Here is a 13,261-nt window from a genome sequence, read left to right on the forward strand (position 1 = left end):
ATGCACCACTCTGGCGAGACAGTCCGTGGGCAGGTAGGGTCTCAACCTGCTTACCAGATAGAGCTGGTAGACAGCTGCCCTGGACAAAGAATTGACCTGTGCCTTCATGGACAGCTGTGAGTCCAGAATGACTCCCAGGCTGCGCACCTGGTCCTTCAGGGGCACAGTTACCCCATTCAAGACCAGGGAGTCCTCCACACCTGCCCGCCTCCTGTCCCCCCAAAACAGTACTTCTGTCTTGTCAGGATTCAACCTCAATCTGTTAGCCACCATCCATCCTCCAACCGCCTCCAGACACTCACACAGGACCTTCACCGCCTTCACTGATTCTGATTTGAAAGAGAGGTAGAGCTGGGTATCATCCGCATACTGATGAACACCCAGCCCAAACCCCCTGATGATCTCTCCCAGCGGCTGCATGTAGATGTTGAAAAGCATGGGGAGAGGACAGAACCCTGAGGCACCCCACAAGTGAGAGCCCAGGGGTCTGAACACTCATCCCCCCCCACCACTTTCTGAACACGGCCCAGGAGGAAGGAGCGGAACCACAGTATAACAGTGCCCCCAGCTCCCAGCCCCTCAAGACGGTCCAGAAGGATGCTATGGTCGATGCTATCAAACGCCGCTGAGAGATCCAGCAGAACTAGGAAACAGCTCTCACCTTTGTCTCTAGCCCGCCGGAGATCATTGACCAGTGCGACCAAGGCAGTTTCAGTCCCATGATGAGGCCTGAATCCCAACTGGAAGGGATCCAAATGGTCCGCTTCTTCCAGGCGTGCCTGGAGATGTTCAGCAACCACTCGCTCAATCACCTTGCCCAAGAATGGAAGATTTGAGACGGGGCAATAGTTGGCCAAATTGGCAGCATCTAAAGATTTTTTTTTAAGAAGCGGTTTGATAGCCGCCTCTTTCAGCGGGTCTGGGAAGGCTCCCTCACAGAGAGAAGCATTCACCACCCCATGGAGCCCATCGCCCAGCCCTTCCCGGCAAGCTATTATAAGCCAGGATGGGCAAGGATCAAGGAGACAGGTGGTTGGTTTCACTCGTCCAAGCAGCCTGTCCACATCCTCGAAGGTAACAGATTGGAATTGATCCCTCGCAACTTGACTAGACAGTACTCTAGCACTCTCCTGCCCTGGCCCTGCTACTACGGTGGAGTCTATCTCTTCCCGAATCTGAGCGACTTTATCTGCAAAAAACTTTGCAAAATCATTGCAGGAGATCATGTGGCCCATACTGGGCCCCAATGTAGCAGGTGGTTCTGCTAAATTGTGAACCACCTGAAAAAGTCTCCTGCTGCTGTTTTCTGCAGGTGCAATAGAGGCAGTGAAGAAAGTCTTCTTCGCTGTTGCTACCGCCACTTGGTAGGCTCGACATTGAGCTCTAACCCGTGTCCGGTCAGCTTCAGAATGAGTTACCCGCCACCGGCGCACTAGCCGTCTCAACGATTGTTTCATTCACCCTCTTTACTATTCACTTGTGTTCCTTTGGTGGTGAGAGAGGTTGGGGTTGGCCTAGGGTGTGGTTGTTTGTGATTGGCTGTGGTGAACTCCATGTGTGAGTGGGGTGGCTGGGTGGTTTTGGATCAGGTTAGCCATATTGATTCATATGCTATTGGTGGATTCTTGTCATTGTCTTGTTGAGCTGTATATGTGATAAAAGGGAGCCACACCGGGGTGAAGGCGTCTTCTTCTATTTGTCCCCGTGTCAGTTTCAGTTTATTGGTTAATTTTTCTAGTAAGGCTGTTTCCCATACTACTTGGTACCATTGGTCCATGCTTACTCCTGACAGGTTTCTCCAGTGTCTGGTTATGATGTTTCTGGCTGCTGAGAGTAGGTGGGTGATGAGTTCTTTGTGATGTGAGTGGGAATTATTGTCTTGGAAGACATTTAGTAGGGCCAATTCTGGGGTGATTTCTAATACTTGCTTAGTTATTTTACATATTACTCATATTGCTGTAATTTTACTAATATGTTATTTTACATATTACTCATATTACATATTACTCATATGGGGTCACTCAGAGGAGAAGATGGTGAAATGCAAACAGGGGACACAGAAAGGGCTGAACTCCTCAATGCCTTCTTTGCCTCAGTCTTCTCCGATAAAGAGAACAATGCCCGACCTGAAGAATTTGGAGCAAATGATTCAGCAAAGGAAACACAGCCCAGAATAACTAAGGAGATAGTACAAGAATACTTGGCTAGTTTAGATGTATTCAAGTCTCCAGGGCCAGATGAACTGCATCCAAGAGTATTAAAAGAACTGGCAGATGTGATCTCAGAACCACTGGCAGTCATCTTTGAGAATTCCTGGAGAACAGGCGAAGTCCCGGCAGACTGGAGGAGGGCAAATGTTGTCCCTATTTTCAAAAAGGGGAAAAGAGAGGACCCAAATAATTATCGCCCAGTCAGTCTGACATCAATACCAGGGAAGATTCTGGAGCAGATCATTAAGCAAACAGTCTGTGAGCACCTAGAAAGGAATGCTGTGATCACCAATAGTCAGCATGGATTTCTGAAAAATAAGTCATGTCAGACTAACCTGATCTCGTTTTTTGACAGAATTACAAGCCTGGTAGATGAAGGGAACGCAGTGGATGTAGCCTACCTTGATTTCAGCAAGGCATTTGACAAGGTGCCCCATGATATTCTTGTAAAGAAGCTGGTAAAATGCGGTCTTGACTATGCTACCACTCAGTGGATTTGTAACTGGCTGACTGACCGAACCCAAAGGGTGCTCATCAATGGTTCCTCTTCATCCTGGAGAAGAGTGACTAGTGGGGTGCCCCAGGGTTCTGTCTTGGGCCCGGTCTTATTCAACATCTTTATCAACGACTTGGATGATGGACTCAAGGGCATCCTGATCAAATTTGCAGATGACACCAAACTGGGAGGGGTGGCTAACACCCCAGAGGACAGGATCACACTTCTAAACGACCTTGACAGATTAGAGAACTGGGCCAAAACAAACAAGATGAATTTTAACAGGGAGAAATGTAAAGTATTGCACTTGGGCAAAAAAAATGAGAGGCACAAATACAAGATGGGTGACACCTGGCTTGAGAGCAGTACATGTGAAAAGGATCTAGGAGTCTTGGTTGACCACAAACTTGACATGAGCCAACAGTGTGACGCGGCAGCTAAAAAAGCCAATGCAATTCTGGGCTGCATCAATAGGAGTATAGCATCTAGATCAAGGGAAGTAATAGTGCCACTGTATTCTGCTCTGGTCAGACCTCACCTGGAGTACTGTGTCCAGTTCTGGGCACCACAGTTCAAGAAGGACACTGACAAACTGGAATGTGTCCAGAGGAGGGCAACCAAAATGGTCAAAGGCCTGGAAACGATGCCTTATGAGGAACGGCTAAGGGAGCTGGGCATGTTTAGCCTGGAGAAGAGGAGGTTAAGGGGTGATATGATAGCCATGTTCAAATATATAAAAGGATGTCACATAGAGGAGGGAGAAAGGTTGTTTTCTGCTGCTCCAGAGAAGTGGACATGGAGCAATGGATCCAAACTACAAGAAAGAAGATTCCACCTAAACATTAGGAAGAACTTCCTGACAGTAAGAGCTGTTTGACAGTGGAATTTGCTGCCAAGGAGTGTGGTGGAGTCTCCTACTTTGGAGGTCTTTAAGCAGAGGCTTGACAGTCATATGTCAGGAGTGCTCTGATGGTGTTTCCTGCTTGGCAGGGGGTTGGACTCGATGGCCCTTGTGGTCTCTTGCAACTCTATGATTCTATGATTCTATGCTGTTGTCCAGAATAGTTGGATTTGGGGGCATTCCACCACATGTGGAGGTATGTGCCTGTGGAGGTGCACCCTCTCCAGCATTTTGATGAGGTTCCTGGGTGTATTAGTGCTAATTTCCTCGGTGTTAGGTACCACCTGTTAGTGAGTTTCAGAGTGAGTTCTTTTCTTTTCGTTAATATGGATTTAAAGGGAGGTTTAGACCAAATTCTGGTCCACTGAGTGGGGTTGATCTCATAGCCTATGTCGTCTTCCCATTGTTTTTTGATTACGTCTAGGGGGTTTGTGGGATTTTGGAGTAGTATTTTGTATATTGCGGATGCCATCCCTTTGCCGTTTCCCTTTGTTGTTAGGAGGTGGTTGTGCTGGTCCAGGGGGGAGGTTACCGTGGGGCGAGGTCCAGGACCTGAGTCGAGGGTCGGCAGACAGTCCTCCACGGGCGAAGCGGGGTCCACAGGGAGGAGCCGGGCGTGGTCAGGAACTCCAGAAGAGCAGGTCAGGATGCTGGCAGGAACAGGTTTCCAGCGATGTTGCTCCCACAACCTGGGACTGGGCTGACTGGCCTTTATCTCCTCTGAGGCCAGGGGCGGTCCCGGCCCCACAGGTGACCTGCCTCTCCTGGCCTTAAGGCGAGCTCTCCTCCTGGGAGAAACCAGTTCCCTCCGCCTCTCTGCCCTGAGCCTCTGCAGCTCAGGAGAGGCCGGTGGGTTACTGGACCCAGGGGGAGACTCTCTTTCCCGACAGGGCTGGGAGAGGAGCACCTGTAGGCAAGGCGTCCGCAATCGCCTCTGGAGCCAGAGTGGATTCACCTGGTGCCTGCTCCTGAGGATCCGGCACAGGTGCAGGCGCTTCAGAATCAAGGCCCTGCCCCAGCTCAGCCGGCCCTGGAGGCGGGGACTCCTGCGCAGGCTGGGATTCTTCCGGTTCAGCCTCTGAATCGGATTCCCAGGCCATCACAGTGGTTTTCGAAGGTTGTCAGGGGCCTAGTTGCTGCTGATTTTACTACTGGATTGTTTAAGAGGGCATGTAATTGGCGGTGTGTTAGCCAGGGCATTTGGGCGTCTTCTAGTTTGTCTTGTATTTCTTGTGTTGATAAGGGTTTGTTATTTTTATAGAAGTCTGTTAGGCGATATAAGCCTTTGGTTTGCCAGGTTTTTATCTGGAGGTTTTGTGCTGTGTGATGAAATAATGGGTGGTGTGCCAAGGGAATTAGTGGGGCTGGGGCTGGGGACAGTTTACCTTTCCATGCTTTAAGCATGGTCTGTGTGCACCTGTTTAGTGTTGTGGGAATTTTCCTCCGTTTGGGAGGAATGGGTATGCTGTGGTACAGGTATTTTCAATTGTGTCCATCTCCAGGTGTATTCATTGTTTTGTCTCATCTTCTAGTATATATGGGATTATGTGACGTACTTGGTTGGCAATATAATATGCTTCTATGTTGGGGATTTCCCATCGTCCTTCTGAGGAGGGGAGGCGCAGGTATTTGGGGCCATTTACGGAGTTGGGCTGGGGGAATCCAGGTTGGGAGGGTTTGGAATAGGTAGGTTAGTTTTGGGAGGGTGATCGTTTTTATCATGGCTATTTTGTCCGAGAGAGTGAAGTTCATGTTGTTCCATCTCTTTAGGTCTTTGCTAATTTGTTGTCACAAGGGGTTGTAGTTGTGGAGCTATAATTTATTGAGGTTTCTGGTTATTTGTACCCCCTAGGTATCTGAACTTGGTGGGGCAAAATTTTACCTTGGCGACGTTAGCGCAGGCATAGGAAACTCGGCTCTCCAGGTGTTTTGGGACTACAACTCCCATCATCCCTGACCACGAGTCCTGTTAGCTAGGGATGATGGGAGTTGTAGTCCCAAAACATCTGGAGGGCCGAGTTTGACTATGCCTGTGTTAGCGAGTTCTTTTTGGCTGTGAGGAGGGGTGCTGAAGCACACAGCTTCCAACTTTGCAAAATTCACCTGTTGGCCCGACACCATTGCAAATGTAATGAGCTCTCTGATTAGGGAGGTTGCTGTGTTTATGGGGTCTGGTGTTGACACCATTAGCTCATCTGCAAAGAGTGCAGAGTGTTTTCTGAGTCAGTTTATACATTCAGAAGGATTAGCTGGTGAAGCCGGTCTGTATGCAGCTCATGTCCAGAATGGCCCAGATGTTAAAGCTCCCTGCCTGTAGAAAATGAATGTGTCAGGGCAAAAGTTGATATGCTAGTTTTGCCTAACTGGAAAATTTAGCAGACCTTATCCTGGGATGGAATGTTCTTAAAGCAGGCAGAAGGTGGCTGAGGCTCCTTTCTGTTCTCTGCTGTAGGGAGGGCAATGAGATCAGAAGCATGTTAAAAGTGTGAGCTGCCTCTGTCAGGTTGGAGATTTGTTATTTCTAGAGTGTTCCCCCCCCCCACTCCTCTTCCAAGCTTAATGTGCAAGATCCCAGTCCCAGGTGCTAAAGAAGAGAAGTGTCAGCAAAGAGAGAGACGTCTAAGAGGCGCTTAAGGAGGTGGCATTAAAATGCAGGATAAGAATGCCCGTTGTACAACAGTGAGGCCCAAAGGAAATAATGGGAGCTGTGAATGGCCATCTTAAAGGCTGCAGTGGAAGCGGCCAGATTGATATGCAAATGGAAGGACCACCTTTGCCCTTTGTGGAGAGAAATAAATTCATGGCATCCCACTCCCCTGGTGGCCCCTCCCTCCTAGAGCCCTCGTTTTCTGTCGAAAGGGTGGAGGAGGAGAAGCAGCAACAGCCTTTTCTAAACAGAGAGGTTGTCTTTTCCATCCTATTGTAATCTTTTGCTTTTGTAAACTCTGCTTGTTGTAATAACCTTATGAGTGACATCTCCCTGAAAAGGGAATGAGTAAATGCCAGGAGCACAGAACATTCCAGAGAGCAAAGGCCCATTCAGGAATGCTTAAGAGGGCTGCGTTTACGGTAAACATTGATCCACTCTTGTCAAATGACTCCTCTTGCTCTGGTTTGTTTTCATTTTACCACTTGCAGGTTCAGGCTTAACCCCAGCAAAACATTCTCATTTGGTGCTGGCAAGTTTAATAAAAGCACAAAGAGCTTAGAAGCTGTCTAGGTCTTTTCTTTCTTCCTTATCTTGCTTTCTTGCCTTTTAACTGGTCCAGAGCCAGAGTCGATCACACACTACAAAATACCAAAGAGAGTTGCAAATTGTATGAAAGAATTCACAGCCAAAGCCCCAAGAGAAGAAGGGCGAGGGAGGCTTCTTACCTGACTTCATCCATCCAGCAGAGGGTTGCAGGTGCACAGAAAGGGATCCTGCTCCCACCCCACTGTTGCCTCTCTGGAAATGGCCATCAGCACTGCCAGTAGGCGCTCAAGCAGCCTTTTATAAAGGTTAAAAGCCTAAAATTGGGGCAAGGAGGGCATACTGAGGGCGTATGCAGCTGCCAGTTTCCTTGCCCTTGACTTAGGTCTGCAAGCTTTGCAAGGGTGTCATGCTAGATGGGGCCTTAGAAGCCATCTACTCCAACACCCCTGCAATAGTATTCCTAATAGCTTTTACTGATAGAATTTGCTTTCCAGATCCTTGTCCACCTTCACTCCCCTTCTCAGGGACATCTCTCCCCCCCCCCCACCATTCAGTCCTGAATGAAAGTAACCAAACACCAGGTAATGGAGATAGATCTATCTCTATCTCAGACTCTGGAAAGCGGCTGCCAGTCAGAGTCAATAATACTGGGCTATGCAGCCAAAATAGCCTGATTTAGTATAAGGCAGCCCCCTCTGTTCCTATCAAATATATCACATTTCATTCTTTGTTTTTCACACATCTATCCCACCTGCCTGCAAGGAACTCAAGATGGTGCACATGTGGCTTATATCACTCTTTATCCTTGCAACAACCCTGTCAGGGGAGCGCATGACTTGCCCAAAGCCACCTAAGAAGAGCCTGCTGCCCAGGGGCCAACCAGAGGCCCGGGGGGGGGGGACCCGCAAGCGAGGCCTGAGCACAAGAGCCTTCTCTCCTCTTGTGCTCTCCAGGGACTGATACTCAGAAGCATTGCTGCCTCTGGCTGTGGAGGCAAAGCATAGCCTTCATGTGCTTGAACCCAGGCCTCCCTAGTCCAAGCTAGTCATGATCCTTCACGCAGAGGAAGTCCTGTGACCCCATTCGCACAGGTGGAGGCATTGCTTGAGTGTTGGGCATGCATGTGTGAACTGGCCCAAACCCACTCCAAGAACCTGCAGGTGCTATTCAGCTAATCCTACTCAAAGTAGCTCTGCTGAAATTAATAAAACCAAGCCAGTCATATCTTGAAGGGGGCTGTTTTGTGCAGGCAGAGCTAGCATTGAAAACCACACGCAGTGTCATCTGAAAGAAAGAAAAGAAGGTGAGAAAGGAGGGAGAGACCCAGGCACTGACCAAAGGGTTTGCCAGCTGCTCTCCAGGGCTTGACGGAGTTGACAACATTGACATAATTGATCCACTTTTGTTCCCACGTAAGGCCAGGTCCTGAAGAAAGGAAAGTGACGAGTTTAGCATAGTTTCCCATGTATGGAAGAAAAAACATTCTTCTTAGGAATGAATTGAGGGTGCTGCACTCTGATCTTCATAATACATGCCCCCCAATCTCCAAACAACAAGAGACTCCAAGGGTTCCAAGCGCTTAATTGGGGTTCACTTTCCTTGGAATGAAGGTCAAGAGAGACCGCAGTGTCTTTAGGATAGATGGTTTTATTTATCCCTATGTGCAGCCTGAGCACAGGATGGAGGGGCTCGCAGAGTCAGCACCTGAGGACAGCTTGCTTCTCCGTTAGCTTTGGGTCCCGCACAGAGCAGTACAGAAAAGACTGCCTTATACAAGTGAGACCCAGGGGCAGCACTGCCCATCAGGACAGGGGCCTGCTTTCCAGGATTTCAAGCAGGGGACTCTCACAACCCGCTCAGGAGCTGCCAGGGGTGGAACCTGGGACCTTCTACTTGGCTGCAGCTCTTCCTCCAAAGCAGTTAATCTCTCTTGCTGGATGTGGTGGAAACTGTGGTCAGAACCTGGGGAGACCTGTTGCCTTGCCATTGGCCTGCCTCTACTCATGCACTGCCTGCATACTTGTCAACAAAGCAAATATCACACTGGCAACGCAAGCTGGTGCCAAAGGCATTGTTCTGCTTTCCTTTGGATCACATCACCGAGGCCAAGAGGGGATCTTGTCGTCTGGGCAGCCAGAACCTCCCTACACACTGCTCAGGCTTGCGCCCCAGGGAGGTCACTAATGCTGCTAATGCAGCAGCATGACTTCACCCCCAGAGGTGCACTCCATTGTCTCTTGAGACAGACAGATGCCAACAACAATTGGCTGCAGGTCAGTGGGAGAATGCACTGTGTGCAGAAGGCTTCAGGTTCAATCCCTGGCATCCCTGGGCTTGGAAAGACTCCTTGTCTGAAAACTTGGAGAGCAGAATCAAGTATATTTTATTACATTGGTCTTCAGACTCAGCAGCACAAAGCAAGAGAACAAAATTTAAGCCCAGCTAACAGAATTCACATAAACTTGCATCATTAAAAATCACTACTCTTTAAAATGAGTAATTAGGGTTTTAAAAAACAGAACATATTCCTATTAGAGAATAATAAACATACATTACTTTTTAAAGCACAAAACATTATGAACTTATATCAAGGTGCATTATCCTGTTTTCAAATCTCCAGGGCAATTTGCAGTGGAGAGTGAACTGTGTTTCCAGTTTCAATCCAAACAAACATGCCTCAAGTACAAGATGTTTGCAGAAACCTTGGCAAGAAGTTCCTGGGAATCGCATGCTATGGCTTTTGGGTGCAACAAGGGATGAAGGCACCTTCCAGACATCGGCTTAACCCTAATAAGGCTTTTACCTGTAGCCTCACTCAGATCAAGGATCATGGCTCCTCGGTGTTTAATGCATTCTCTCATGAATCCACGGTAGTCTACAATCTTCAAGGAGACAATAAAATAAAATTAGGAATACAGGAAGCTGCCTTGTACCAAGTGGGCCCATCTGCCCATCTAGCTCACTAATGTCTACACTGGCTGGCAGCAGCTCTCCAGGGTTTCAGGCAGGACTCTCTCCCGGCCTCCATGGTAATGCCAGGGATTGAACCAGGAACCTTCCACATGCAGGGCGGAAGCTCTGCCCCTGAGCCACGGGTCTCCCCCAACATGCTTTCCCCAAACTCCTTCAGTAATAATCTTTTGTGTTGTTCTTTTTAACATGTAATTAATTTTCAAAAATTGCATTGCTGTGTTCATCATAATCACCTCCTTTATGGAGAGGGTCTATAGCTACGTCTGTGGTAACAATTGACTTTGCACATAGAAGGTGTCAGGGTCAGTCCCCGCCAGCATCACCACCTAAATAGCTTCCCATTTCTGGAGAGCCACTGCCAGTCAGAGTAGACAATACTGTACTAAGGTGGGTGGATCAATGGCAGCTTTATATACAAGCTTACTTTGAGGAAAACAGAATAAATTATCAGTACTTGTTGGGGTGAGAGAGAGAGAAAGAGCGAGAGAACAAACCAAGCTTATAAAAGATATCCAAGTTGATTACGCATCTTCAGGAAAACACACATTGAAGTTTGCAGTTGTGCCAAGAGGTTCCTACATTGGAAGCTTGTCTTGCAAATTGGGTCCCGGCTGAGTCAGGAAAAACATTTCAAAGCCATTAGACTTGTAGACACAAGGAGACAGTCTCAGGGCAGGGACAGTCCTTTAAACATTCAGAGCCCCAAACCATAGAGCTGGCCATGTCAAGTACAGTACGGGGGTTGTGTTCTGGGTTATCGTATGTATCAGCAGTTCCATGTAAGCCCATTCTGCCCGCTTCTGGGGCCAAAAGAGGTGTGTGCATCAGCAGTTTCACATGTTTTGGTTGAGAGCATGATGGTCATTCCCTGTATATGGCAGAGGGAAATAATCCAGAAAGAATCCAGACTTTCAGCCATGGGCAATGTGCACTTTTGGTCACCCAACCCAGCCAGGAAACAGATTGTCTCCCAAACACTCTTCAAGGGCAGGCCTACATTGAGCTCATAATGCAGTTGTCTAGGCTTGGAGCTACACCAAGGCCAAGACAACAAACAAATAGGGGGTGGGAAATCCATACTTACAGGACTAGGAACGTAGAGGCAGGCAGGCCTGTGGATGCCATATTGTGGGGCGATGGCATAGGGAGGCAGGTAAGCTCTGTGAAACAGGCATGACAGAGGACAAGCAGGGCTTAGCTTTCCTGTTCTTTTCTGACAAATGAGTCCTACACCTGCTACAATAGAAATCCAGAAAGGCTGTGCCCACCCAGCAGGGCAGTCTCCTCCCCCTTCCCCAGATGCCTTGTTGACCATCTCTAAGCACACCAATGAAATTTCACAGGCAGATACGCCACACAAAAAGAAACAACTAACAATGCTGTTATGGGGTGGGGTGGGGAGGAAGAGGTCAGGGCAGGAACCCATTAATTTAGTAAAAGAGAAAAATATAGAATTATTCCTGGCATGAACTATATCTCCCCTCCCCATAACTCCCCAATCCAAACCCACATTTCACCTGGAACAGTATTTAACATTCTGTGGCCACTGAGCAGGTTTCATTGGGTTTCATTGGGCTGTGTGATTTTTTTGGGTGAGGGTCAGGTTGCTACCTCCCTAAAGATTTTGTACTTCTGCAAAGCCTGGGAGTTTCAACTATCATGTTGACACCTCCCCCCCCCCCATTTCTTAGGGTCCCTGTTTTGGGTAAAGTTCCCTCGGCACTTGCCAGCTGAGTTTGGCAAAGCAACACATGGGAAACATCCTTAATACTTGAGGTGATTTATTTGTCAACCGTTCATGGTCCAGGTACTGCTGACACGGGTGGCGCCTTAATGCAAGCGCTCTCAACCAGATGCTTCCTACACTCCCACCACAACCCACAGACCCTGCTGGATCAGGCCCGTCCACCATCCCATTCTCACAGTGCCAACCGGACCCTGCTGGGAAAGCCACAAGCAGGCCCCAAACAGAAGGGTCCTCCCCTCGCTAGTCAGCCTTTAGAAGAGAGCGCCAAAGTGGTTCTCTCCAGATTCTGCTGCACTCCAACTCTCACCAGCCTCAGCAGGGCTGTCTTAAGCATATGCAGTGCTGGGGTGCAAAGATCCACCCAGTCCGCCCCCCCCCCGGTTGCCCAGTCCCAGGGTGGAGCCGGCCAGCCGCCTCAGCGTCTCACTGGCTCAGTCCCCCCCCCCGAACTCGCACCGCAGAGCCACCCGCAGTAGAAGAGCCTGCTCCGACCAATGGGCGGGCTCTTCCCTGGACTCAACCCTCGGGCCCCAAACTCTTGGCCTGGCGCCCCTGAGAGCCCAGCACCTGGGTGCCCCGCACCTCTAGCACCTATGGGTAAGATGACCCTGAGCCTCAGCCAGCATGGCCAGTGGTCAGCAGGGATGGGAGCTGTCACCCTGCAACATCTGGATGGCCCTGGCAGGTCCCCCACCCTGCTTTAGAGATCCTCTATCACAGTCCCAGAAGCAGGGAGGTCCCCAGTGTGAAGGCACATCATCTGAGCAGATGACACTTACCTGTAGGGGAAAGCCATGTTGTGTTCATCCCAGCACTTGGCTGGCCCTAGGTCTGATTATTATTATTATTAATACCACTATTACCCTACATACGTATTACGCATGATCTCACAATGGCTCCTGCCTGAAGCTGATTGGCCATTGTGCTGTGTGGCTTCACTGCCAGGCTGGACCCATGGGGTACCAAGACATATTAGGAGGCTGGAGCAGAAGAAAAGCTATTTATTCACAAGCAGCAGAACACAGAAGCCTGTGGGCCCAGACCTCACTATCTGTCCCCCCAGACCTTCCCTAAGCCCCACTCCACGCCACCCCCCTTGCCAGCCCTGCCTCTCCCTTGCCTGGATGGAGAGGTGGGCACAGGAAAACCTCAGACGTAGCTGGAATGCAACTGGCCTTACCAACAGCTAAGAGCTGCATCTGTTGTTTTGCCCACTGTTGCCTCTGGCCCTGCTGCTCCTGGCATGTGGCCCCCAGAAGGCTTCCCATGAGGGAAGGTGGTCCTGGGCTGAAAAGGGCTCCCCTCCCTTGCTCTAGAATCAGAATGGGAAGGCATCTCAAAGGTCACCTGCTCATGAGGTGAGGTGAGGCCGTTGCTGCAGGCGGCTGGCAGATCCAGCCTTGTGGAGAGCCTCCTCTGCTTGCTGGCTTCTCTGCTGTGCGCTGATGGCAGCGGGCAGCGCTATTTTTCTAGAAAATGAGGTGCCGGAATTCACCATGAACACCCTCCCTTGTTCTCTTAGAATGGCAATGGCACCCACCAGAGAGGTGCCGGAACTGAGTTCCGAATCCAGTGTGTTCCGGCTGGAAAAAAACCATTGGCAGTGGGTTCATGGCAGTAGAGGCGTTGGGGGTGGCAGGTGCACACATAAGAGCAGCGGGGGCAGCATTTTCTGCTTTGCCTCTAGCAGCAAAACTTCCTTGGCTGGCCCTGCCATCCATTCCGTAGTGGGGCAGGG

General features: G+C 49.5%; 1 long non-coding RNA gene across 1 annotated transcript in view; it reads right to left on the reverse strand.

Moving 5' to 3' along the window:
• LOC310693722 overlaps nt 1-13,261 on the reverse strand; it is a 155,552-nt gene that overhangs the window by 26,330 nt on the left and 115,961 nt on the right. The gene's annotated exons all lie outside the window — the stretch shown is intronic.

Source organism: Podarcis liolepis (genome assembly GCF_965112155.1).
Source record: "Podarcis liolepis genome assembly, chromosome: 14".
Taxonomy (NCBI): Eukaryota; Metazoa; Chordata; class Lepidosauria; order Squamata; family Lacertidae; genus Podarcis; species Podarcis liolepis.